The sequence below is a fragment of the Ochlerotatus camptorhynchus genome, unplaced genomic scaffold, assembly GCF_037179485.1.
Source record: "Ochlerotatus camptorhynchus isolate MF236.1 unplaced genomic scaffold, CSIRO-AGI_Acam_v1.1 ptg000082l, whole genome shotgun sequence".
Classification (NCBI taxonomy): domain Eukaryota; kingdom Metazoa; phylum Arthropoda; class Insecta; order Diptera; family Culicidae; genus Ochlerotatus; species Ochlerotatus camptorhynchus.
The window spans coordinates 3,734,287-3,760,049 of NW_027040572.1; the positions used below are offsets into that span (position 1 = coordinate 3,734,287).

Genomic DNA, 25,763 nt, shown 5'->3' on the forward strand with positions numbered 1-25,763 from the left:
ACGGTTTGGCATCACTGCCGAAAGTGTTAAATCAGTCCAGAAAATGTAACACTTTTGGAAGTGAGTCTACCCTTGGGGGATTCAATATTATACATACTGAACTCAAGATTTTCTGAAGTTATTAAGTATTTTATGAGCTGAATACAAGGATGCAGTTTTTCCAATTTTTTTCCGAAGTGATTCAAAACTTTTGCAAAGTTCAGTAATGTTCAAAGCGATTCTGTACGTCCTAAGCTTTTCTGAAATGGTTCAGTACTTTTCAAAGTGATCATAAGCTTTTCTAAAGCTATTCAGTTATTTCTGAAGCGGTTCTAAACTTTCCTAATGTAATGTAAAGTCATTACAGATAGATCTCGTTTTTGGAAACATAACTACAGTTCACCAATCGATTTTGCATTATAGAATAACAATCCCAATACAAATTTGCTATCGCAGTAGCCAAGTTGCCAAAATTGAGACCTATTTCGATGTGTCACAGTTGAGTGCTTATTAGGCTTAACGATAAGAATCAATACTCCTTTAAGTGAATCCTGTTGAAAAACTATTTAAAAAAATTTGTGGATGTGAGGAGGTTTCCAACACAGCCAGAATCACGTTAACACATTTCTTTCCATTCCCTGATTGACCTACATTTGGACGCGGCCGGTGGTGTTATTGTAAAGTATGAGATCACCAGTTTTTACACATTGCAGATGCATGCTAGTCCCACGCATCGTTTGTTGCTTATCTGTGTAATAACGGAGTATCAACCGCGAGCGGCTAATCATTCTCATGCTTACTTATGTCTGGGGCCTCCCTTAGCTCAGTCGGTAAAGGCGCAGCTACAAAGCAAGACCATGCTGGAGGTGTCTGGGTTCGATTCCCGGTCCGATCTAGGAATTTTTCGGGTAGGAAAATTTCTCGACTTCCCTGGGCATTGAAGTATGATTGGACTTGCCACACAATGCAAAAATCGTACAGGCATCGAAGGCTCTCAATTAATAACTGTGCAAGTGCATCTAGAACACTAAGTTGAGAGCACGCAATAAGCTAATATGCGATATGCAATAAGCTTGAAATGCTAAGAAGAAGAAAGAAGAAGCTTACTTATGTCTGTAAGTACCGAAGTGATTCAGCACTTTCTGAAGTGAGCTCAAGCTTTATGAAGTACTACAGTACTACAGTAACGATTCCGTGATTTTCTAAAATGTTTCCGTACTTCCAACTTTTTATGAATGATTCTGTGCTCCATAAAGTAATTAGGATTTCCCTGAAGTGATATAATATTTTCTGAAGGGATTCAAAACTATTCTAAAGTGATTCAGTTATTGCAAAGCCATTCCGTTCTAGAGGAAGTGATTGCAAACTTGAGAGAATTGATACAGTAATTGCCGAGGTTTTGAGAAGTGATTCTGTTCTTCCCAAAATGATTCAGTTCTTATGGAAGTTTTCACAAGCTTTTTGGAAATATTTAGTATTTTCCAAAGTGATTCAGAAATTTTCAATTTTAATTCAATACTATCTGAAGATTTTCCGAGATTTTTTGAAGTGGTTCAGTAATTTCAGACGGGATTTCAAACTTTTCAAAAGTGATTTAGTTATTTCTTAAGTAATTCAGTACTTGTGGAAGTGATTACAGACTATTTGGACCGATTCAGTACTTTCCAGAGTGATTCCAAACACTCCTGAAGGGATTCAATACTTTCTGGAGTTATTGTGAATTTTCTGAAATGATTCAGTGCATTTCTAACTGATTCAGCTATTTTCAAAATAATGCCGTTATTGCGGAAATGATTTCAAACTTTCTGGGATGATTCAGTACTTTTCAAAGTGAATCCAAAATTTTCTGCACTGATTCAAGTGTGATTCCGAAGATATTCTGAACTTTTCTGAAGTGATTCAGTTTAAGATTCACTATTTTCTTAAGTTATTGAGAGAATCCGAATTTGTCTGAAGTAATTCAGTACTTTCTAAAATGATTCTGTGCTTTCCGAAGGGACCATGAACTTTTTCTGAAGCGATTCAGTGCTTCCAAAGTGTTACTGACCATTTCTGAAGTTATTCAGTATTTTCCAAAGTGATTCAATTATTTCCGTAGCGAATATTTCTGAAGTGGTTTCGATCTTTCCTGAAGTTATTCAGTACTTGATGAAATGTCTCCTCAAAGAGATTTAGTACTTTCTTCAAAACTATTCCCAATAGATTCAGTACGTTCAGAAGTGATTCCGAACATTTATAATACATTCCAAAGTGAATCAGAAGTTTCCGAAGTGATTGAAAACATTTCTGAAGTGTTTCAGCATTTTCCGAAGTGAGTCCAAACTTCTCTAAAGTGATTTAGTACCTTCGGAAGTGAATTCGAACTTTTCAGTTATTCACTGCTCTCTGAAATGATTCAGTCCGTTTAGAAGTGATTCCGAACATTCTTGGAGTGATTCAGTATTTTCCGAAGTGATACCCTTGACTTTTTTGAAGTGATTAACTACTTTCCGAAGTGATACAATTATGTTCTTAAGCAATTCAGTAATTTCCGAAGTGATTCCAAACTGCAATGAAGCAATTCAGTACTTTTCGAAGTGATTCCGAACTATTCGCAAGTGATTTTGTATCCGAAGTTATGTTTGTGCTTTTTTTATATGATTCCAAACTTCTTTCCTATACCCCACCGTGATAGAATTTTGAAAGCATCATCATGTCAAAACTTCTAAATTTCTGTGCTAAGTCCGCCAATAAAAATTTGCACCGATAGTGGTTAACCTCAATCGGATGAACTTGTTAACAGTTCAGTGGTGCTTTTTAACATTTTTTTATTCAAATTTTTCCCTGATCATGTATATCAGGGGCACAGGCCACTTCACATTTATCAGTTAGTTAGTTCAAATATAATATTTTCTTTATTTTTTCCAGGGATTTTTTAGCAGGGGCACAAGCCATTTCAATTTTTTTTTAAATTTTATCCCTGAATGTGTATGTCAGGGGTGCAGTAATTTGAAATTTCACGATTTTGATCATATTTCTCCTGAACATATTTACCAGGGAGCCATCCAATTTGTTTTTCAAATTTGCCTACCAGGGGCGCTAGCCATGTCAAATGTACTTATTTTTCAATTTTTACCTGTTTTATGTATTTCAGAGATGTTAGTTATTTCAAATTTAACATTTTTTTAAAATTTCCTCGAACTTGTTCATCGGGGCGAAAGTGTTCAAAGATAACCGACTTACGCGCAGTTTTGTTTTATATTTAACATTTGAGTGAGGTTTTTTTTCTCATTTAAACGTGTATAAATATTTTTTTCAAGATTGAATTGCTATATGTTTTTTTTTTCAGTTTGGAGCTAAGTAGTCGTCGAATACCCGTGACTACTCACAACCACAGCACTGAATGCTGATATAAGGCTAATATACAAATTTTTACAAATTACAAAGCCATATGAGCCTTATATTGCAAAAATAGCCTTTATCGGGCTAATAACGGACTTGGTGGCTACTTGGGTAATCCTACAATTGATGTACATTTGCTAGAGCATAAAATCCCAAAATTACAAAACACTAGCTAACCTAACCAGAAAACGTGTTTTTATTATCACCACAGCGAATCTGTTGTGTCCGTTTAGTGCGATTGTTGCAAATCGGTTTTAGCCAGCGTACTTCCGTCCGTTTAACTTCCTCATTCATTGAAACAAAGGACACATGCCGCACTTCTTTCGTGATGCGCTGAGCTGATCGACTTTTATTTTTAACCAAATGAACAAACAACCAGCTCATCGTTCAATACATATATTTATACCCAAGTTCGTTTTGTGTCGATATTGAATGAGTTATGGAAGTCTGTTACCAATTAATGACTTTTTGGTGTGAATACCATCGGAGAAACAAAAAACAACAAAAACACGAAACAACGACTTGAAACTCGATACGACCGCAAGGTCATAAGAAGAAGGAACTTAACTGTTGGGCTGGCTACACATACACAGGTGCCTGGGTTTGGACGCGTCATTCTTGCTGATTGCGTCTCGGTGGTGCCGAGCCAAGTGATTGCGAGAAGACCTGTTGGGTGCTCGTCTATTATACTTACGGCTGCCTGGTATTGCGTGAGGTGAGTGAGGGGGTTGTAGTTGGGTGGTGGGAGGTCCAAAGAATGAGGTTGCCGAAAACAACCCAAAATAGAGAGTTGGGATTGTGGATTTGAAGTGGTCAAACGGTGACTGGGTAGAATGTGGTGACCTTCTTGCCCTTCCCCTTTGCGGCATTGATTCGTCGACTGGCTATAAGTACAGGTTTAGCTGGGAGGCTGATCCGATGGATTTGGGAATCCCAGGCTGAAAGCTTCTCTTGATGGATTTTGTGTGGTCATAAAGATGAGTTGACTGGAAGATGAATTTCATTTATTGCGGGATAGTAGGTATACAATGGCGTCGGAAATTACGAGGATACTAACGAAAAATGTTCACTAGATTGGCTGTTATTAAACAAATATTACGTCGTAAGGCTCTTTTTTCGCTCAATCGAAGCTACATCATAGGTCCAACATCCTCCGCCGGATGTTATAAATATATTTTAACAAGGTATCTTACTGACGAAATCCGCTCAACGAGGTGGTAAAAAGTGGTTTTCAATTAAAATGACCCGCATAAAAGTGGCTGCATAAAAATCGTTCGTGATCGGGCATAAACAGTGTTGACTGTGTCAGTCACATTTGACTGCTACAGATTCAATTAGGTACATTCACCCTCCCTGTGATCCAATACGCAAGATTATTATGTGACGTATATTAGCCGCTCATTAGACAGCCACCCTGCACTGCCTGTGTGGCGGCGGTGCGTCGTTCCAGTAGATAAGTATCGGTTGACGGAAACCTTTGGTAAAAAAATAAAGTTACGAAAATAAATACACAATCACTTGGGTTGGTTGGCACAGAAGCAGGAAATGTTGCAAAAAACAGTCACCGCGCCGTCGAGTGCTACCTGAGCTGTAACCGCGTGCGAGATCGAAAATCGTTGGAACGAATTCACTAACTTTGCAAAACTCTGACGAATAGCAACAACAATCGCAGTGCAAAACCAATATCGAACGAGGCGCGTGTTGTTCGCCTTGTTGTTGGATCTCGACGGAGGTGATGGGCGCCGATGATCGGCGAGGATGCGGTGGAGTGGAATTTCGATGATAGAAAAATTTAAAATTGTGCATTCGGTATTGAGTCAGGTTGAAGTTTGTTTACTTCTTCTTCTCATTTGAAGCTGCATGATGGAAAGTGGTGGTGTAGCCATCATCGAATAGATGATTCAAAACAAACGCTGCGCAGAGGTTATGTAACGATTTTTGCACATATTGACGAGGTAGTATGATAATGCGGCTATTTTGCCGGGGGCGGTCTCGGGGATTTAGACACCTACCGGATCCAGGTTTAGTAGGCCAATGGATTTTGGGTTGGAAAAGAACCTACTGCGGATGGATCGTTTTTGGTCACAGGTTTTTTTACTGCTGTAGTAGAGAAGTGTCTCAATCTAGAAATACGTTGAAAATTTCATGTTATATAACTGTCCTAGAAAATACGAAAACATCTTCCCTGCGCTTTAATCAGAGAGCGTAAGGGCGTCGTTGTGTCAAATTGGTTGTGACACATTGCGAGTATGAGAGAGTGATTGCAGTTTGCTCAAACGTGCCTGAGAAAAATGCAAGTACTTTCGATGATTACCCGTAGTTGCAATACCCAAGTAGCAATTCTGACTTTGTGAGGGTTGCATATACCAGGTTGAAAACTCGTAGAATTATCTGAAAACTTCATAAAGTATACAATGCTGTTTGGGTAGTGAAGACATAATTTTGATGTAAATATAAACGATAGGATTAAGTCAAAACATTGAGAAATATAACGCATCACTTTGAGAAATGCTTCACTTCGCAACCAATGAACAATTCTGATGGCCTATGAGTACCCAAATGACCATTTAGTCATAATATAGCTGTATATATACTTAATTTGATCGAGTATGGTTAGTTGGGGAATCCGATTAAAATTATCAATTGTTGAAACTAATCCCGGATGATTTTTTTTTCTTCTTGCACTTTACATATAACACCATCACATACACAGCAAAAAAATAATTTTGATATCACATCAAAGTGGATGCACTACAATCATGTCGAAAATTTCATGTAATTTTTATGACCACATAAATAAACAAATGCAGTAAAAGCAGCGTAATGTCAGTTCATGCATTGTATTAATGATAATTTTGTCCTTTTTAGCAAGTAATATTACACCATATTTTCGACATGATTGTAGTGCATCCACTTTGACGTGATATCAAAATTATTTTTTTGCTGTGTACTAATCTTCACATTGATTCACATTCCTAGTGCTCGACGGAGCTAAAGAAGAATAGCATTGGACGCGAGTTTCCTCCCAGCAGATCATGGGAATACAATAAGGTAAGAAGAAAACAGAAGAGAACGAAGATCCGCGTACGGCGTTAGTTGCGAGCTGTGTGATAAAGACGAAGCGTTTGGCGGAGGACAACAGACAAAAGCTAAAGGCTAAAGCTACTGGAGAAAATCGTGGAATAGAGAAGTCCGGAAAAGTTGATGATCACAGCCAAGCAGACCAGTTTTGGAGAGATCATTCCATTTTTATATATAAATTAGGGATTTTGAGAGCTTTGGAGGCATTCCTTCAATTATACTATATTATATAAACCATTCATTACATCAAATATGATTGTTAAATTCACTCTTACAGAACTCAGAGCGTTTGGTATGGTATTCCTACGCATCTTTCTGCCCCTGTAAATTCACGAAATGTATCACTGTTTAAATATATTTATTTAAACTCGAATCATTTCACAGAATCATCTTTGCGGCAAATGCAGCGCAGTAGGTCTGGCCGTTTTGATGATTGTGTCATATCAAGCATAACATTTGATAACGGCACAAAAGCATTTGTAAACAAACTTTCTAAAGCCCTTTACACGCTACCAAAGTACGCTCACACAAACCAACAACATCATCAGGTAGGGGCAACTATCACCTTTCCGAAAGTGCTATTGGTTTGCGTGGGCGTGCTTTGGTTCACGTGTAAAGGGCCTTAGAAAGTTTGTTTACAAATGCTTTTGTGCCGTTATCAAATGTTATGCCTGATATCTAAGATATGCTGTTGACAAGAAAAATGATTAGGCGTTATCTAACCTAATCATTTTCCAGGTTGCTTTCTCGTACTGGCTGCGTTTGTATTAGATTAGATTAGATTGGATTAGATTATAAAATACGAAAACATCTTCTTTTTCTTCCTCACTTTTCAAGCCTATTGCTTATCACGTATTAGCTTATTAGGTGCTCTCAACTTTGTGTTCTAGATGCGCTTCCCCAGTTATTAATTTAGAGCTTTCGATGCCTGTACCATTTTTGTTTTAGTATAGTTATGTGGCAAGTAATCATATTCTATGCCCAGCGAAGTCGAGAAATTTTCCAATCCGAAAAATTCGTAGACTGGACCGAGAATCGAACCCTAGCATGGTCTTGCTTTGTAGCTGTGCCTTTACCGAATGAGCTAAGGGAAGCCCCAATACAAAAAACATGGTTTCAGCTTAACATTGATACTGTTGAGCAGTTCCTCGGCAGATGACAGATAACGGTTTAGAATGTTTCAAATATTGTTTCCTGTGAATAAATTACAGAAAAATGCGAACTTGCAAAAGTTTCAAAATTTGACCAAACGTACTTCTTTAACGGTTTTTGTCAATTTTCAAGTGTCTATAGTTTGAAATATTCCAATTCTATTCATTTTTCATGAGCTTTATTTAATGAATAAATTACTATTTGAGATATTGAATTTTCAACACTCACAATTACAAACAAAAAATTACCATGCATATTTCCCTAGAAATACTTCACTTTTATAAACAATTTTGTTTCATTCCTCATTTCTATCAGAAGAAATTTTTTCGTGCTACAATTTATTGAAAAATGTCAATGACGCGATCTTGGAAAAAAAAAATCAAAATCCCAGATGACCTATTTTTTTTTTTGAAAAAAATGCGAATGATTACCACACAATTATGCAAAGTTTTATGTAAATCGGAGAAGACCGAGTCATAATTGGTGTTTTTTTATCCTATTAACCTGGAACTGGGAAATGCAATCATGAACATGGCAAAAAGGTGAGGCACCCAAGTTTAAAGAGCTTTTGATTGGCTTATTAACATTATTATTAACTCTCAAACACTCAACGACTGATACTGAACAATGATAAATCTATCATAACTTCGTCATTCCTGAGCGGAAAACTGCAAACTCCTCAAGTTTTGCCAAGATTTATAGGATTTTAGAAAAAATCTCTTTATTCTGAAAATATTTTGAATCGAAATGTGGTAGTTTTTTTTTTTACGTTGGGGGTTTAAGAATTGATATTAGTATTCAGCCATTCCATAGCAAAATGTTACAGTGGTTCTCAGAATTTCGTAAAAATATTGGTATTCTTGTTTCTTATCTTATAGTATGCGATAAGAAACAAGACTACCAATACTCGTAGTTTTTTGTCATTAGGGTGACCATTTCATTGTTGGTGTGGTCCAAATAATCGATTTTTTTTCTTCAAAAACGCCTTTTTTCAAAACTTTAACTTTTGAACCACTAAGCCGATTTTCAAGAACGATATATCAAATTGAAGGTAATTAAAAAGCATTTAATATTAAAAAATATAATAATATTAAAAAATTGAGCAGTTTAGAAGCAAAGGGGTGTAGGTGACTTTATTCGATTCTATTCATCGACTTTCTCTTTCGTTAATAATTCAGCTGCAAACACATTCCTTGATTCGTGTGCCATTTTGCATGCTAGATAAGAACCTCCTTTATCAAACTATGTGACAGAAATAGTACAAAAGAGAAAGTCGATGAAGAGAATCGATCAAAGTCACTTACATCCCTTTCCTTCTAACCCCCTCAATTGTTTTTTTTTATGGTTTTCCTGGTTTGCAGACAGATGGCGCAATATGTTTTTATATATTTAGCACCATAGAAAAAAAAATTGAAATTCATAAAAATTTGCAAATTATGTCTGACGCAGATTTCTCATGAGAAACGTCTTGCATGTAGGGAAAACCCGAGACTTAAGAATCTCTCCAAATTGGCAGACAAAATAAGGATCTTTGTTAGCAAAAGCAGGGCCAGTTGCTTAAAAGTTATGCATTAAAAAAAAAGTCATTTTAGAGAAAAAAAATCGTCTAAATTTGTCGTGTTCAGTGGTGTTGAGTACTTGGCACTCATAAAGTCTGCAAGTAGTAGACGAAATACGCGTATCTGTCAAAAGATAAGCAATTATAACGAAATTTAAAGAAAATAAACCAACCCACTCAAAGCTCTTAAAAAAAAATTAGATTTTTGGACTACCCTTACGTTGAAATGTTCACCCTAATGACAACATAAATAAAAATTGCGTTAAGGAACAAAATTACAACTTTTACCAAATTATGAAAAACACTACACAGTTTTGCAAAATAATAGAAAAGTTTAGAGACTTAACCATTGTTTGATTGTTTTATTAATTTAAACATTGTGAGATCATGACAAAGTTACGATATCTTACGGTACCGAAGAAGGAATCTTACTGCACCATTGAAACTTAGTATTTTGACAACTTTAATCCCTTTTTAAATCATTTACAGCTGAATTTGTTTCGATCCGTAACAGTCCGTAACGGCTAAGTAAACTTCAAAGCACTTTTTCTCAAAAAACCCAAGATGAAATATTTTAAAACCATTACAGATTTGATTTTCAGGATCAAAACTAACTTCCTGTATAGCAAAAACTGAGGTACATGAAATTTGCAAAAAAAAAGTGCTTTCAGACATAAAGTGTGTCTCTTCTGGTTGATGATCTATGTAGTGTTATTTTGATTCTATAACTCGATATGTCAAAGGTAGAGCTTCTGAAATCTATGATGTTGACAGTGTTGGGAAAATATCAAAAAATCAAATCTCATCAATGCTCAAGATCACGCTTGATTTTCGTAGACAAAAATCAACAAGCAAACAACTGCGGTTGATTTTGCAAGATGTGATATCGCAGCTTGGAATATCAAGCTAACAAAACTCACTAGCTGCAAATCGCAACAAACTGTGGTGAGATTGAGTTTCGTGATTTTTGCTTTACACCCGAACGCAACCGAAACTTCCATAACGGCTGGCAGCAGTCACTTCGTGTCTGCCATCGGTGAAGAGTAAAAAGAGATAGCAAACTATACTTTCTCTTTCTAAGAAAACGAGGTGCAACGGAATCATTTTTCTGTCGAAAAAATTCTCAGCTTGATTTTTGCACGTTGTGAATAGTCTCGCAATATCAAAGAAGTTTGTAAAATCAATATCAAGCATGATATTTTGTTACAATATCATGCGTGATATTGAGAGCGTATGAGAGCGGAAAAATATCATTTGATTGATGATTTTGCCAACACTGGATGTTGATATTAAAATCAAAGGAACATAAAAAACATGATATCTGATAACACATCAGAACATGTTCCTGGTGTTTCGGGAAAATGGTCCGAACCTTTATTTTATACCAGGACCTATCGTGAGATAAATCAAACATGATATATTGAATGCTCAGGGCGGCTGCTGGGTTATTAGGCCAAGCTGAAGGTCATTAGGCCGAACGGTCACTAAGCCGAACGGTTATTATTTAGGCCAAATCCCGTTAAATTACTTCTCCTTCTGCCTTCTACCTAGTAATGGGTGATACTGTATCAATATCGATAATATCGATACTTTGGAGTCGATATTTCAATATTTTGTATCGATACTACAAAGTCCGATATTTCTGTGTATCGATACTTTTATCCCGATATTATATCGATACACCAGAATATTTTTTTAATCGATTCTCTAGATGCAAGTTTAATTTAATTCCAAACATCTTACTGTCATTGCCATTGTCATAGTCATTGAGTGAAATAATCAAATTGAAAATCAGAGGGTTTGACAAATACAGTATGACAGCAGATGTGTGGGCAGACACTGGAAACAATAAGAGTTATTTGGGTATGACCTTACATTACCTCGACAACGACCAAAAAACTATGAAATCCATCGATCTTGTCACACGCCCCTTAGAGGATTCTTATACTAAAGATCACTAGGTAAAGCAGTTCAAAGCTACATACACGGAATGAAATATCGACTATGCCTATGTATTAATTTATCTCCGTTATTAAAAAAAAAAAATTATTGGTCAGAAAAAAAAAATATGAGTAATTATGAATAATTGAATAATTATCTAAAAAAAATTTTCCACACTTTTGAATGTTGAAGGTATGAAAATTATGACTTCAAATATTTTTAACAGGTATCCCATAGTGTTATAACTTTTTGATAAATATTTAAAAAATAAATTAACATTTTAAATGAAAAGAAAATGAGGTTTGAGTAAAGATGTTAAGTACCGTGTATTTAATTTTAATCAGCGTTCTTGTTACCGATGGTGGCACAAATAAAATGTAATACAATGAACAATAAACTTGAAGCAGCAGAGAGGGTAGATCAGAAGCACACCTTGACAAATGAAGAAACTACCAACGATTATCAACCGAGCTAGATTCAAGCCAGCAAACAAAGCTTGTGGGACATTCACGATAGTTTGGTAGCTAACTTGTTCATTTATTTATTTTTTAATAGATTACAGCCCTAATTAAAATATACCATAAACGAACGATAACCCAAACAATATAACTATTCCACAAATGGTTAGGATGATTAGCTAAGCAAAATAACCAGAACAATTTTTAAGGGTAACTTCTCATTCTTAATCTAGTTCATGGAAAAAAACAGCATCGATGAAACCTAACCAATCGAGCGGAATATCTGGAGAGCTTCGCAACTATTTACAACAGAAAGTCATTCCTAGATCATCTGATCAAGAGGGTGGAGCCTAGAGTATCATTAAAAGCGAAAATCCACTCCTCTTCTAGATCGCAATAGACTAGCTCTCAAGATTGGTAACATCTGTATCGTCTGAAAGACTGTTCTCCAGGACTGGCAGAACGTGTGAAAACCGATTAAAACTCAACGCTACTAGAATGGCGAAGTGGATGTTTCTTAGCTCTCTTGAAGACGACTACTGGTTCAAAGATTTAAATGATGATCTGAAATGTTATGTTTTTCAATTTTCTCTTATATAATAACACATTTCTTTACTTTTTATCCCCTGCCATATTATTTAGAAAAACCGAAATTTCTCCAAAATCTATATCGATACGGCAATATCAATAATATCGATACTTTTCACCCGATATTTTGAGCATATCGATACATTTCAATTCGATATCTCGATACTCAAGTATCGATACTTTTCACAATATCGCTCATTGCTATTCTCAACATTTGCGATGAAAATTTGCTGGTTTGAAAAAGAGAATAACCTTCGAATAATTAAAGATTTTGTTCAATATTGGACTCAAATTGCTAGCAATTATTCCGTCCCATGAAGAAGAAGAAGAAGAAGAAAAAGAAGAAGAAGGAGAATAAAAAGATGAAGAAATTCAGGGTGTCTACTACTTGAAAAATACCTGGAAAACCGGGAATCGTCAGGGAATTTTATTTTTCTTGAAAAAAGCTGGAAATCTCATAAAATATAATTATTACCCAGAGAGTTTTCAAGTTCTCTTACTAAGGATTTTTTTCAAAGAATGTAGTACATTCTTTTATTCAAACATTTAATTTTCTTCGTTATTTTATTTCACTCATTGAACTTTATTTATCCTGAGTGGATTTATTTTCAGTAACAAAATCAATTTTAAATATTCAGAGGCTCCAGTTTTTTCTTCAGGATCTAAAATATTTTTTTTACTATTCTGAGCTTAAGGGGAAGTTCACCACCCCGAGAATATTTTTTCCAACGTGTTTTTATTTATTGAGAAACATTATCAAAAATCGAAGAAGATCAGTTTTTTCCTTAGATTCCTGGGAAAATTTACATGTACAAATATTTTTTTTATCTCAACCTAAAAAAATGGACCCTAAGAAAAACTGAAAAGTCGATGTTTTGTGGTTTTTTGAGTCCAACTTTTTGCCATGATGACTTATAAAAAATAATTTTACTCGTGAATTTTAAGAAATTAGAAAAAATGAGCTTGTTTTAGATTTTTGATATCTTTTTCCAATATTTAGAGAAAAATCAAAACGTAATTATTTTTTACGGAGTGGTGAACTTCCCCTTAACAATAATTATGTTTGGAGAGAATTTCAAGAACGAAAACTTTCAAGATTAAGGACCTTGCAGAATTTTCAGATTGCGTGATAATTTCTAAGGGACTCATTCCAAGGGAGTAGAGGGGAGGAACTATGCGGAAAATATTAAGTACAATCTGCTATTAAGGTAGTCTTGAGGAACTCCAGGTTCTATGTGAAACCCGAATACTAAGGCAGTGCTGAGTAGAATTCCATGTAAACCCTGAATAGGATTCGAAAGAAATTTTAATGAAAATTCATACGAATTTCGGAAATTTGTTACTAATGAATTCTGAAGAGGACTCCAAGGTAATTCAAAAAAGAATTGCAAAGAAATTATGGAATTTTTGGAGAACACTTCGATATGAAGGTAAATTAAGTTTTGTTTATTAGGGAGGCTTTCAGCCTGGGGCTAGTTCGCCTCCAAACTTCGGTAGTATGCTGAAAGGAGGATTACAATTAAATCTGAAAATAATGTAACAACTCAAGGCGGGAGTAGCCGTCAACAATGCTGATGATGGTACAGCACGCAACAACCACCCTACTGCTTTCTCTCTGAGATGATCACGTTGGTCATGACGAGAGGAGCACACAATAGTTGGGTAAAGAAGAACTGCATTATAACACACCATCGACTGGAAATGCTCTCGCAACGTGGGGCTTTAGGTAGTGATGAAAACGTCGCTAGAACTATTCCACAGCCGCAGTCAGTTTATGAGCAAAAAGAGAGGACTTGGAGACATACTTCAAGTCCCCGCCTACATCGTACGGGTTAGGCAAAAAATGTGCGTCTATCTTCAAAAAACTGTCGCATTAATGGCCCTTCGCTCATTTTCAACTTCTATTCAATTTTCACACTGCCGTACTCTAACGGAACTATCCACCTACCCTCTATTAAAGATCATTCTCTAGCTAATAAATCATCACACTAAAGCTTCATGTTAGCATTTCCAACCAACTCTGAAAATCGTTAACTTCGCGTATGAAGTAACATAAAAACACTTTGAATGCTAAAAATAATTCCAAGAAAATTTCAAACGAACTCGGAAAAGAATTCCAGAAGAATTCTGACTTGAATGTCAAATAATGTTAATGAGAAATCGATGGAATTTGATACTTCACTGCAAGCTTATTCCTAGGAAACTTTAAAAGTGAGTAGAATTCCAAGGGAAGGAGTAAAATTCAAAGGTCATTCTGAAATTATTCCGAAATTCTGAGGGAAATTCCGTGGAAAATGAATTCCAAGGATGATTCAAACGAAATTACAAGGAAAATTTCAAGGGACAACAATTGTAATCATGTTCCGGTGATAATTTTCAGAGAATTCTAAGGGAATTGTGGGGAGAATTTCAAATAGTTTATGCAACTTCTGAACAAAACTTGGCTAAAGTTCCAAAGGGATTTCTGGAGAATACATGAGAATACTGAGGACAACTCCAAGTGAATTTTCCGGGGATATCTCCTGGGAATTCCTATGTAATTCTGTATGAATTACATATAATTTGAAGAGCATTGTAGATAGAATTCAATGAGTGTTCTGCAGATGATTTTTAAGAGTATAATGCAGCAAATTATAATTAAATACCAGATAAAGGTCCAATATAAACTCTGAGGGTATTCATTATGATTCAAACAAATTCTGCAGAACATACTGAAAAAATCCTGTAAAGATTTCCAAGTGTAGCAGGATGATTTCATCATAGATTTTGTTTTTCGAGATATTCGGCAAAAGAACAAGATCCAGGATTTGGAAAAAAAAATATTAAATTAATAAATTTTGAGATTTTATGTTAAGAAAACTTTATGATCCTGGATTTAAAAAATCTTCAAGATTCAATGTAGTTTTATTTTAAAATATTCCGGATATGGAGAAGTTTCCAAGTTTCTGGATCGTTTAAATAGTCAGAACAAATACCTAAGTGTTTAAAATCTTAAAAACTTAGCTGTGTATGGGAGCTCGTCAAGATTTATTTAAGTCTGGACTAATGACCGGACACCCACAGGGTGTGACTGCCACATCCAGAACTGGTCAGAACCTTTGATATATTGAAAAATTAAATTTCAAGAGCTGGCAGTCCTACGGTGTGTTTTGTGTACATTGGCTTAGTAGTATAAATGAGCTACCGTCGACCGACGCTAATATGAACGGTTTTTCATGCATACTAACGGGACTCATTTTTAGTTTGCACTTCTAGTAACGCTATCAGGATCATAAATGTGTGTTTCTGGTAGCCTTATTTGTCGTTTTGTTTTGATACTGGGTTCCGTTTCGCTTTCCTCCATTCCATATGCTGAATGACGTTTGAGCATTTTTTTTTGTTTGCACGACGTGCAAATTAGCGGGGATCAAATAAAAAGTGTTTAGATAAAAACGGTCAAATTACCGGGGGTATGATACTAACAAACTCCATCCTTGAGCCATTTTTCGAATTCAAAAGAGTAAATAAGGCCAGATATTCCAGTGAATGGAGTATTTCGGTATTATTCTTGAAGTCTATACAAAACAAAATGTGTTGTTTATTCTATAAGTCTATAATTCTATAACTCGATGGTGCCTTTAATATCGAGTTATGTTGAGTTGACTGTACCATCTCTTCTTTTTCTTGTTCTTCTTCGCATTGATTATCGTTATTAGCTTATCGCGTACTCTCAACTAAGTGTGCACTTTCAAAGTTTAAGACCTAACAAGATCGAACATTGGAAGTAAATAAAATGACAATTTGCATATTTTTTGTGGGGTGACCCCAACTTATGATCGGGAGTGCATTTTAATTTAAATCATCGAATATTTTAGAACATCAAAAAATAGTAGACCGGTTTCAGCGAGAATTGCGCAATGTAGGGGAAATGGCTCTAATGTTGGCCTATGGATCTAAGATTGGGCCCATGGCTAAAAATCAGCTATTTATCAATTTTATCTAGATGAACGCGTGCATATTTTGATCGCTATTGAAAATTTAGTCGATTGCTGAATTTATGTATGGGCCCAAATTAGGGACATTCAGACTAACATTACATCCATTTCCCCTATATCGTATTTATTTTAATATTTTTCATAAATAAATAGCAAACTATTTCAATGAAATGTACAGATTTTAGATAAAAATTTAATCACAAACTGAGGTATGAGTATGACTTTAAATAAAGACTCTACACGGTAAGAAAAAAGTACCCAACGGAAAGTTCACTTTTACCTACTTTTGACTAGTTTGTCTCCTTTTCTCTTTCTAATGTTGTCAAAAACGGAGGAGCAAAACCACCCAACAGGGGTAGTAAAGTGTGGGAACCCAAGTTTGAGTATAATCATATTTACCTACTTTTGGGTACAACTAACTTACTTTTGGTTAAAAAGCCAGTGGAAAATTCCATACGAATTGCACACAAGTAAATGAAATTTACTTTGACCCGCTTTACCTACTTTTGGGTTCCTGCACTATAGTGCCGAGATGAGTGAAAAAAACTTAATTTTGGGTACTTTTTTCTAACCGTGTACGCGATTTTCATTTTATAGATTTCGTCCTCATGCGTGATGGTTAAGGCAATGATAATACCTCCAGATTATGTTTTTTTTATTTGAAACAAGTTGCATTCAATTTGATTGAACATTGAGACCACACGATCAAAAATAGAGGCGAAACAAATCTCACAAGAACAGAATTGAGTGTATATCCCAAAAGTTGGATAGTCTTCCAGTTCTCAATGGTTAAGTCACTGTGACACCATTATTCTGAAGTTAATTTCGAATATTCCTAACGCGTTTGAATAGACTTTCGGGCAGTAGCTTTGTATGTGTTTTAAATTACCTATCAATGCTGGATAATGACCAATTATCTCGTGAAGAGCACTGACTCCTAAGAAATCCTACACAGATATATTTTTGAAGTGACTAGCTAATGCCAGTGGAGTGATCCACTTGCTCAAACCTTCCAGTTTATTAACGAAACCACCTCACAGACAAGTGTTACCTGTTTGCGTAGCCGTCACTTGTTGCCACTTTCAATCGAGTCGTTTAACACTCCTATTCGTTCATTCTTCATTCATGTCCAGAAACATCCCACTTTTCCTAGTTTTGCACATTTACCTTTCGATCGAACGTCGTCGCTGGTAGCCTGCCAGACGTTCTGTGTGCCAAATTATGTATCAAACACTGTGTATCACTACTATGTCGTCCGGTAGCAGTCAGCAGTGGCATGAACATTAACGATTTCGCTTTGGGCTCTGGTCTAGTACATAAGCGAGCTCTCACTCTCGTTTGCAGGTCATCGGCGTAAGTGTAGCACTAAATTCCGTTAAAAAAAATAAACACACAATCAAGCACGCGCATGACGACGATGGAAAATGGATCGCGACATTATTTTTTTCGCTATCGATTTGAATTTCGCGTAAAAAAGCACGTCCGTTACTGAGCGCTAGCTATTGTTCACCGTGTATAGATGTTTCGGAAAGTTGAGTCCAGGTAACTTCAAAACAAGTGGTACATATCTCATTAACCGCTCACAAACACTCACCCCGCTAGAACCAAGTGATCAACAGCTGAGTTGCCCTCTTATTATTTTTTTCGCGAAATGAAAAACGACCAGTGAATAACAATAAAATTACTATTGCGAATTCTAATTGCTATGAATTTCGATAAAACCTGGTAGGTATACACAGAACCTGATCGCAGTCACCGGATCAGCTCACACACACGTACACTCCCTTTGGGGCGAGGGAGACAGCAACAGCTGGTCAAGCACGAACCGCGGATGCACGGCTCACGATCCACACAACACACTTCAGGTCAGTTCAATTTTTTCTAGAGAGGAAACCCGATCGAGTCAGCCCGAGCGCACTTCGAATACTGAGCTGGCGGACGTCGCCGCAGTGCCTTCTTTGTTCGATCGAGGGAGGCGGTGGTTCCATTCACACTAACCGGAGCCATACACTCGCGGGCTTCGATCACTGTGCGGCAATTCGCGGTCTGTGTTTGTGTCGCATATCTCTCTGCTAATGGTGATCGTTTCAACTGCGAGACTGCCTGCGATTCTGTTACCTGTTGCGACCGAAAGGTGTGTGCTCACATGTTGTGGCCGTTGTTGTTGTTGGGTGTATGTGGTCGATCGGATCGTTCGCCGCACCGCTGCAACTCGGTATTTGTCGCTACAGTCGGTGAGGTGTGCTCCGTTAGCGGCTGTTGTTGGTGGTGTGCTTCTCGTCAGCTGGTTTTACCTGTGCATTTTTTCTAGGGTGGATCTCGGATGCATGACTATTGTCATACGTTTACAGCACACCCACCGTTAACGTGGATGGAAATGGAAGATATATAGTTAAGGTGTCTCTGAAAATTTAGGCTATTTTGATATCTTCTATTACTAACTATGCCCAAGTAATAATTGTGGTTTTATAACACTCGTGTAGACCATCATTTAGACTCTAATGGCGGTAAGCTCCAATTGGTTTTATCCTTGGACTACATCCCGATCAACAATGTCCAGATGCGTTGATGTCGACATTATAGTTAACCAACACGACTCAAACAGGGTCGATATTAAAAGTTAATCCGAGTGGAGCTTACCGCCATAAGAATGCTAAAAAACCTTAATAAAACTACACACTCATTCTAGCTCGGTAAAACCTCCAACAGCCGATTACCTCGGCATTTACTGCAGAGATATCAGTAAACATCTAATTTGTTAGCTGAGTCTCGGCAATGGTTCTACTGAATCTCAGAAAAATAATTTGCAGAACTACTGGGCTGTCGTAATCTCGGCTAAAATATTTAAGTGTGTGGGAATGTTCTTTGGGTGGGGAGGTTTAATTTAACCTAGTAACACAATAGTTGGGTAAAGAAGAATTGCACTATAACACACCATCGACTGGAAATGCTTTCGGCAACGTGGGGCTTTAGGTAGTGATGAAACGTCGCTAGAACTATTCCACAAGCCGCCGGTAGAAATGAACAAATGCGGCTCATACTTCAAATCTCCGCATACATCGTACGGGTTAGGCAAAAGGTGTGCGTTTGACTTTGTACTGTCGCATTAATGGCCCTTCGCTCATTTTCATACTTATATTAAATTTTCATACTGCCGTACTCTAACGGAACTATCTACCTACCCTCTCCTGAAGACCATTCTCTAGATAATAAGTTATCACACTAAAGCTTCATTTTAGATAGCATTTCCAACCAACTCTGAAAATCGCAAACTTCGCGTATGAAGTAACATAAAAACACTTTGAATGTAACTATAGAACTTTGACAGCTGCGGTAGAACTCTACGGTAGCCTGACGGAAATTTTTCAAATGATCTGCAATAACATATCTCTATTTTTTTTCGTATCCTTTTAAATCGAAGAATTTATTTATTTCGTCAACCAACGTATACTAGTATATATTCGAATAGAGTTTTGTTTTCTTAAATTTATTTATTTATTTATTTCGTCAACTTTGGAAAAGAGGTTAAAAGTATAATTTTGTCTTTAATAAAAATTAAGCAATGTCAGATTTCCTATTTTTTTAATGAGTTATAATGCCTAATGGAGTAAAAATATTGTTTTAGTTTATGCCGAGACATTGTAAAGTCAATGGTTTCCCAGTTTTGATTGTAAGAGGCCATCATGCGGTTTAATGGCCCATAAACATGCGGTTTAATGGCAAATAAATTTCGATTGCGGAGTTGCCGAGTAGGTGCATGGAAATTTAATTTTGATAAAAGTTCTGTGGAGTCAATGCGCTGCGAAACGATATCGTTTACAAATGAAACCATTGCATATTCACGACGCTCTTTTAATGTTTGTATGTTTATAAGCATGCAGCGTGCTTCATATGATGGAAGAGGAAATGATGTCCAACCTAATTTACGAAGAGCGTTTAAAAGAAATTGTTTTTGTACGGATTCTAATCTTTCTTCGTGCGTGATTAAAAAAGGAGACCATACAATACTGCAATATTCCAGTATTGACCTCACATAGGCAACATATTGTGTTCTAATTGTGTATGGGTCCTGAAAGTTATAGCAAAAGCGCTTGATAAAGCCTAGCATGTTATGTGCCCTGTGAATAATTGTGCTGTAATGGTCTATGAAAGTTAGTTTAGAGTCTAAGATAATTCCTAAATCCCTAACTCTTTCACATTTTTCTACATTTTGATTTCCTAGTGCAATTGAAATATTTAAAGTTGTTCTTTTCCTGCTAAATGATATTAAGTTGCATTTTTTTACATTCAATTCTAGTAAACTTTTTTTGCACCATATGTAGAAATTCTAAAATTCTACAGTAGAATATGTGTATTTCATTCCGGAATATATTGATGTCTTCTTCATTTCTTATTTCCAAAAAGAGCTTTATCTCGTCGGCATAAATAAGAATGAAAGAAATGTTAAATGTCGTTTACGTATAAAATAAAAAGAAAAGGGTCCCAAATGAGAGCCTTGGGGGACGCCTGAAGTGACTTGAATTGGACTCGATTTCTTTCCGTTGAATTTAATTATTTGTTGGCGGTTAGTTAAATATGATTCAAGCCATTTTAGGAACCCTGACTCAATTCTGATTTTTTGCAATTTAAAAAGTAGCATTGGTATGTCTATGCGGTCAAATGCCTTGCTAAAGTCTGTACAGAGTCTGTTAAAGCTTTAACGTAGTTTCCATTATCCATTGCATTCAATGAATAGTCTATAAATTCAAGTAAATTTGTCGAGGTCGAGCGACCCTTGAAAAAGCCGTGTTGCATGTCAGTAATTCTATTTTTTGATTTGGAGAAATAATTTTTCGTTGACAATGCCTCGAAAAGTTTAGGAATGCAAGAGATAATGGCTATACCACGATAATTACGTACGTCAGATTTTCGGCCAGATTTAAAGATAGGCACTAGGAATGAGCTTTTCCAAATTTTTGGGAAGGTTCCAGATTCCAGGGACATATTAAAAAGCCAAAACAATGGAGCAGTGAGTTCCATTTCTAGACATTTAATAAATACTGGAGGAATTCCGTCAGGTCCAGGACCTTTTGAGCCATCTAAATTTTTTAAAGCCTGCAAAATATCCTGCACTTGAACTATACTATACCAATTTCGACATTTCCTACATTCCTTTAAATTAATTGCCAATTGACACTGTTTAATTTAAATTTTATTTTTAGGTAGTCTGCTAATTTGTATTCGAAGACTTCTTCGTATTCGCAGACGTTGGGTCTTTGGTTTTCATGCACAAATAAAGAATATTCAATTGCTGTGTGAAACGTTTCATTTTTCCACAGTGGATTTAATGATTCGGTCACACAGAAATCTTCATAAATATTCGTTAGTAAAAAGTTCAAATAGCAATTTTGTTGGTTTTTTATGTGGTTAATTTGGTTCAGTCAATTAGCAGTTTTGTCAAAAATGAACTGCAATGTTTCATTATCCCCAACTGGGAGTAAGATACATTCATTTTCAGAGTCCAGAATGAAGGCAGCATGGCGTTGATTAAAGTCTCCATAGATGGGAACTTTAACCTCAGGAGGAAGCTCAGATAGAATTTGTTCAGCACTTTGGAAGAAGGCTTCATAAGTCCTTTTATGAGCATGGTCTGGTGGAAAATACACTGAGGCGAATACGTGCGTTTCACCGGCTATGTGTGATTTCACCCAAATATGCTCAAATTCTGTAAATTTTGGTGTAAACATGAGTTTTGAGTTAAAATTGGCCAAAAGAGCATAAGGACTCCACCGCCTGGCGTATTCTGAGTTGCGTGAAAATTTCTGTCATTTCTGAATACATTAAAGGCATTTCCAAAGATTTATTCACTTTTCTCGCTTTCGTCCCAGCTTGTTTCAGTTGCCAGAATGACCGAGAGGGATGAGCATAATAAATTTTGATAGATTTCCTTCACTTTAGCTGGGCTTTTCATGCGATTGAAAATTTTACAGTAAATCAAAATTTCAGTCGCATTCTGTTGATGTGAAGAAATTGTTGGAAGTACGTCGGTTGATAAAATATTTTCATTATTATTATTATTATTATTTACCTCTTTCTCGCCGAAAGGAGTCATTGCTTTCGAAAATTCGGGTTGTGAAACGCTGCAGGTGTTGGATCCTCTGGTTGTTAAGATGACGCTGACAGGATTCAAAGTCGTCAGATGCCGCCTGTTTTGGTACACCATATTCTTCATGCACTTCTAAAACGATTTTCCGAAGTTCCTTCGCTGAAGTCGGTAGTCCTTCGGATGCCAAATTAATTTTGATGCTAATATTCGTCATTCCTTTATGGCAGAACGATGGATTGTCATGCATATATGCCAAATAAAGGCGAACGATGTACATTATTTTTGTGTCCCGTAGTCGTGCTGGCTTGAAAGTTGGTGTGTATTTGGCCCAGAGTAATTAACATTTGAAAAGGGCGTACTTTATAAACAAAATCGTAAATTTCGCGTGACCTTTAATAGATATCAATTTGCATTATTCGAAAAACAAGTGTTTTAAAAAGTCCTTAAAGTTTAGACAATATGATTTTTGCGGTGAATTTGAATTGAACGATAAGAGCTAAAAAATGACATTTTTCAGGCATATCCTAATTCAATTCTCAAGAAAAAAAAATTTAAAAAGAGAATGTCTTGTCTTTGTTTTCAAAAATTAAAAAGTTAGTTTTTGAAAATCAATCAACCAATCAATTTTCCATCATTCCGCATTGTACTATCTATTCGTACGGATTTATGTGCCTTTTTGCCGAAAGACTTGTTACTGATACAACAATTTTAAACAGCACTTTTCAATGCTAAATATTAATTGCATATTTTGTACCTTTTTCGATTCTTATTCCATTTCGATCCTTTTTTGAACTCCTTATTTGTTTAAAATTCAATCTAAGGCTGGTACTCAAAAAAAAAAATACACCATTTTTATCCGTGTGTAACTTTTTTATCCGTGGGTAAAAATTGATGAAAATCTGGGTATAACTAGTTTGGAGTGAATTGTTTACATGTGCAAAATTTCATAACAATCGGTTCAGTGGTTATTGCGATGTCATCGAAACAAGAAGAAAATCGCCGGAGAATTTTGCGCGCCGTCATGGAAAATCCGACTGCGACCATGAGATGGATCGGAAGACAACTGCGAATCACCCATACAACTGTGTCTCGGGTGGTAAAATTGCTTAAGGAGTCCCAGACGACCGAGCGGCGGGCTGGAAGTGGAAGAAAATCGAAGAGCTGATCCTGTGAAGGCCCGGAAGGTGTTGGATTATTTCAAGCGTAATCCGAACCTTTCGATTCGCGACGCGGCTCTGAAGGTAAAGTGTTCCGCCTGGTTCATTCAGTAAACCATGAAACGAGCTGGGCTCCGGAAGGCACCGAACGGGCGTGATCAACAAAACACGGCAGCCAAATCCCGCGCAAGGAAGCTGTATCGAGAGTGGTTAACGAAACCGATGTATGTGGTTATGATTGATGAATCCTACATCAAGGCAGACGCAAAGCAGATACCAGGGCTGGAGTTCTACGTTGCCAAATCACGGTTTGATGTTCCGGAAGACATAAGGAAGAAGAAAGTGGACAAATTCGCCAAAAAATACTTGCTCTGGCAGGCCATATGCCAATGCGGTAAACTGAGTAAACCGTACATCACAATGGGTACCATCAACAGCGAAATTTACCGCACCGAGTGCCTCCAGAAGCGTTTGTTGCTCTTCCTGCGGTCCCACGGAGGCGAGACATTATTTTGTCCGGACCTGGCATCATGCCATTACGCGCGATCGACGTTGGATTGGTACAGAGACAATAACTTTGGTTTTGTACCAAAAACCGCCAACCTCCCAAATTCACCAGAGATTCGTCCGGTGGAAAGATTTTGGGCCATAATGAAGGCCAAAGTTCGAAAATCGTCCAAGGTGTTTAAGAACAAGCTGGAGTTGAAGAAAGAATGGATGCAAGTGACTAAAAAGGTCGGCTCCACCATTGCACAAAATGTAATGAGGGGTCTTAAGGGAAAGGTGCGGGCTTTCAGCGATGGAAAGGAAATTGAATAAAGTAATTATGCCGAAACATAATCCATATGCATTAGTTCATTCCCTGAAAGTTTCAAGAAAATCCGACTTAAAATAAATTTTTGTCGAACACTTTTGTCTGGTGCATTTTTTTCGAGTACAGGCCTTATATTACATATCATTTTAACTTAAGCTCCAGCTACTATAGTAACTTACCAGCCTTAATTTTTATGAAATTCGAATGTTGAGATTTATGAACAAACAACACAAAAATTAATAATTTCAGACACAAATTGTTGCAATCCTTAAGTAAATTTTGGGATGCTTAATAAATACACAAATAAATCATCAGCTTACTGGTATCACAAGTCTAAACCATTCAATCCACCACTTGCCAATTGTAAGTTGCCAATTGTTGCATACCACCCAATTGTTGCACACTTCACATTGCTTACTATGCATAATTTATCCATGGCTATAACGTTTACCTATCACGACGACTTCTTGAACATTAATCAATTTCTGAATGGTAAAAATGTTCGTTTCATATTCAAAATTAGAATTAGTGTGATTAACCTTGTTTTATATATTGTTGGCATTGCACGTATGATTTCAGGTAAAATCTTAATTCTTCTGCTAATAATCTTCAGTTGCAAAATAAGCTATTAGGGTAGAGAACTACTTCGGCCTAATCGCCCATTTTGGGCCTATCGAGCAGAAAACTTCAAATAAATCCTTGATTTCAGAGTTAACAAGTCAATTATGCGTTTGGTACGATACTTTAGTTAATAAGCTACGGAACGAACTCAATTAGAACGCGTGATATGAAGGTTTGCACCAATTATTCCCAAAAACAAAAGAAGCGCTCCTAACGAATCAATATTTATCTTCATCCGATAGGCCGAAGTGAATTCATTGGCGTTTCAATGGCGTTTCAATGCATTAGGCCGAGTTTAGAATCCGTAGTAGGAGTTTGGCGTCAAGAAGCAGTGTTAGGTACATACGGAAAGGTAAATAAATTTGGAAGCCATCAGTAATAATAACAATCCGTTTTATGCTAAACTGCGCTAGATTAAGAAAGACTAAGTGCGGGTTGTACCTAATAGGCCGGAAATGGGGTAGTTAACTCTACTAGCTTAAATTCAGTTAACTTACGTAATCCTAACAGGAAAATGATCATTATTCTTATATCCAACTATCTATTGCAATACATCCATCACCCATGTCAAATGTAAAGGAAAAACATTTATTATTGCATCCTGATTAGACGCATGGTCCTGGATTATTGTCTATGGGGATAACGCCTAAAGGTATAAAACGGTGCATATAAAACAGCTTTTTTTCCTTTATTTAACGTCGGTCTCTGTTCCGCAATCTAGTGCCAATCACCGACGGACATCGATTGCCATCCATTGACGGCAACCGAATGTGCAGGAAGGTAGCTTCCACACCTGCGTAGGATATCGCACCCATTCACAACACACATGGGCCGGGACCAGCGGCTTTACTTCCCTTCCGAAGGAAGACGTGACCAGAGATTTTTATGCCTCAGAAAAAATCCAACCGACCTCGGCTGGGGTTGAACCCAGACCAATTGGGGTGTTAGAAAGCAGTCACGCTTACCACTACACC

General features: G+C 36.7%; 2 protein-coding genes across 2 annotated transcripts in view; one reads left to right on the plus strand and one right to left on the minus strand.

Annotated features, from left to right (window-relative positions):
- Best2 (bestrophin 2) overlaps nucleotides 1-18,024 on the minus strand; it is a 76,076-nt gene extending 58,052 nt beyond the window's left edge. The window contains exon 1 of the mRNA XM_065217993.1: nucleotides 17,280-18,024. The gene's annotated coding sequence lies outside the window, so the exon portion shown is untranslated. The remainder of the gene's footprint in view (nucleotides 1-17,279) is intronic.
- Nucleotides 1-25,763, plus strand: part of TM9SF3 (transmembrane 9 superfamily protein member 3) — a 236,461-nt gene that overhangs the window by 99,773 nt on the left and 110,925 nt on the right. The window lies entirely within an intron of this gene.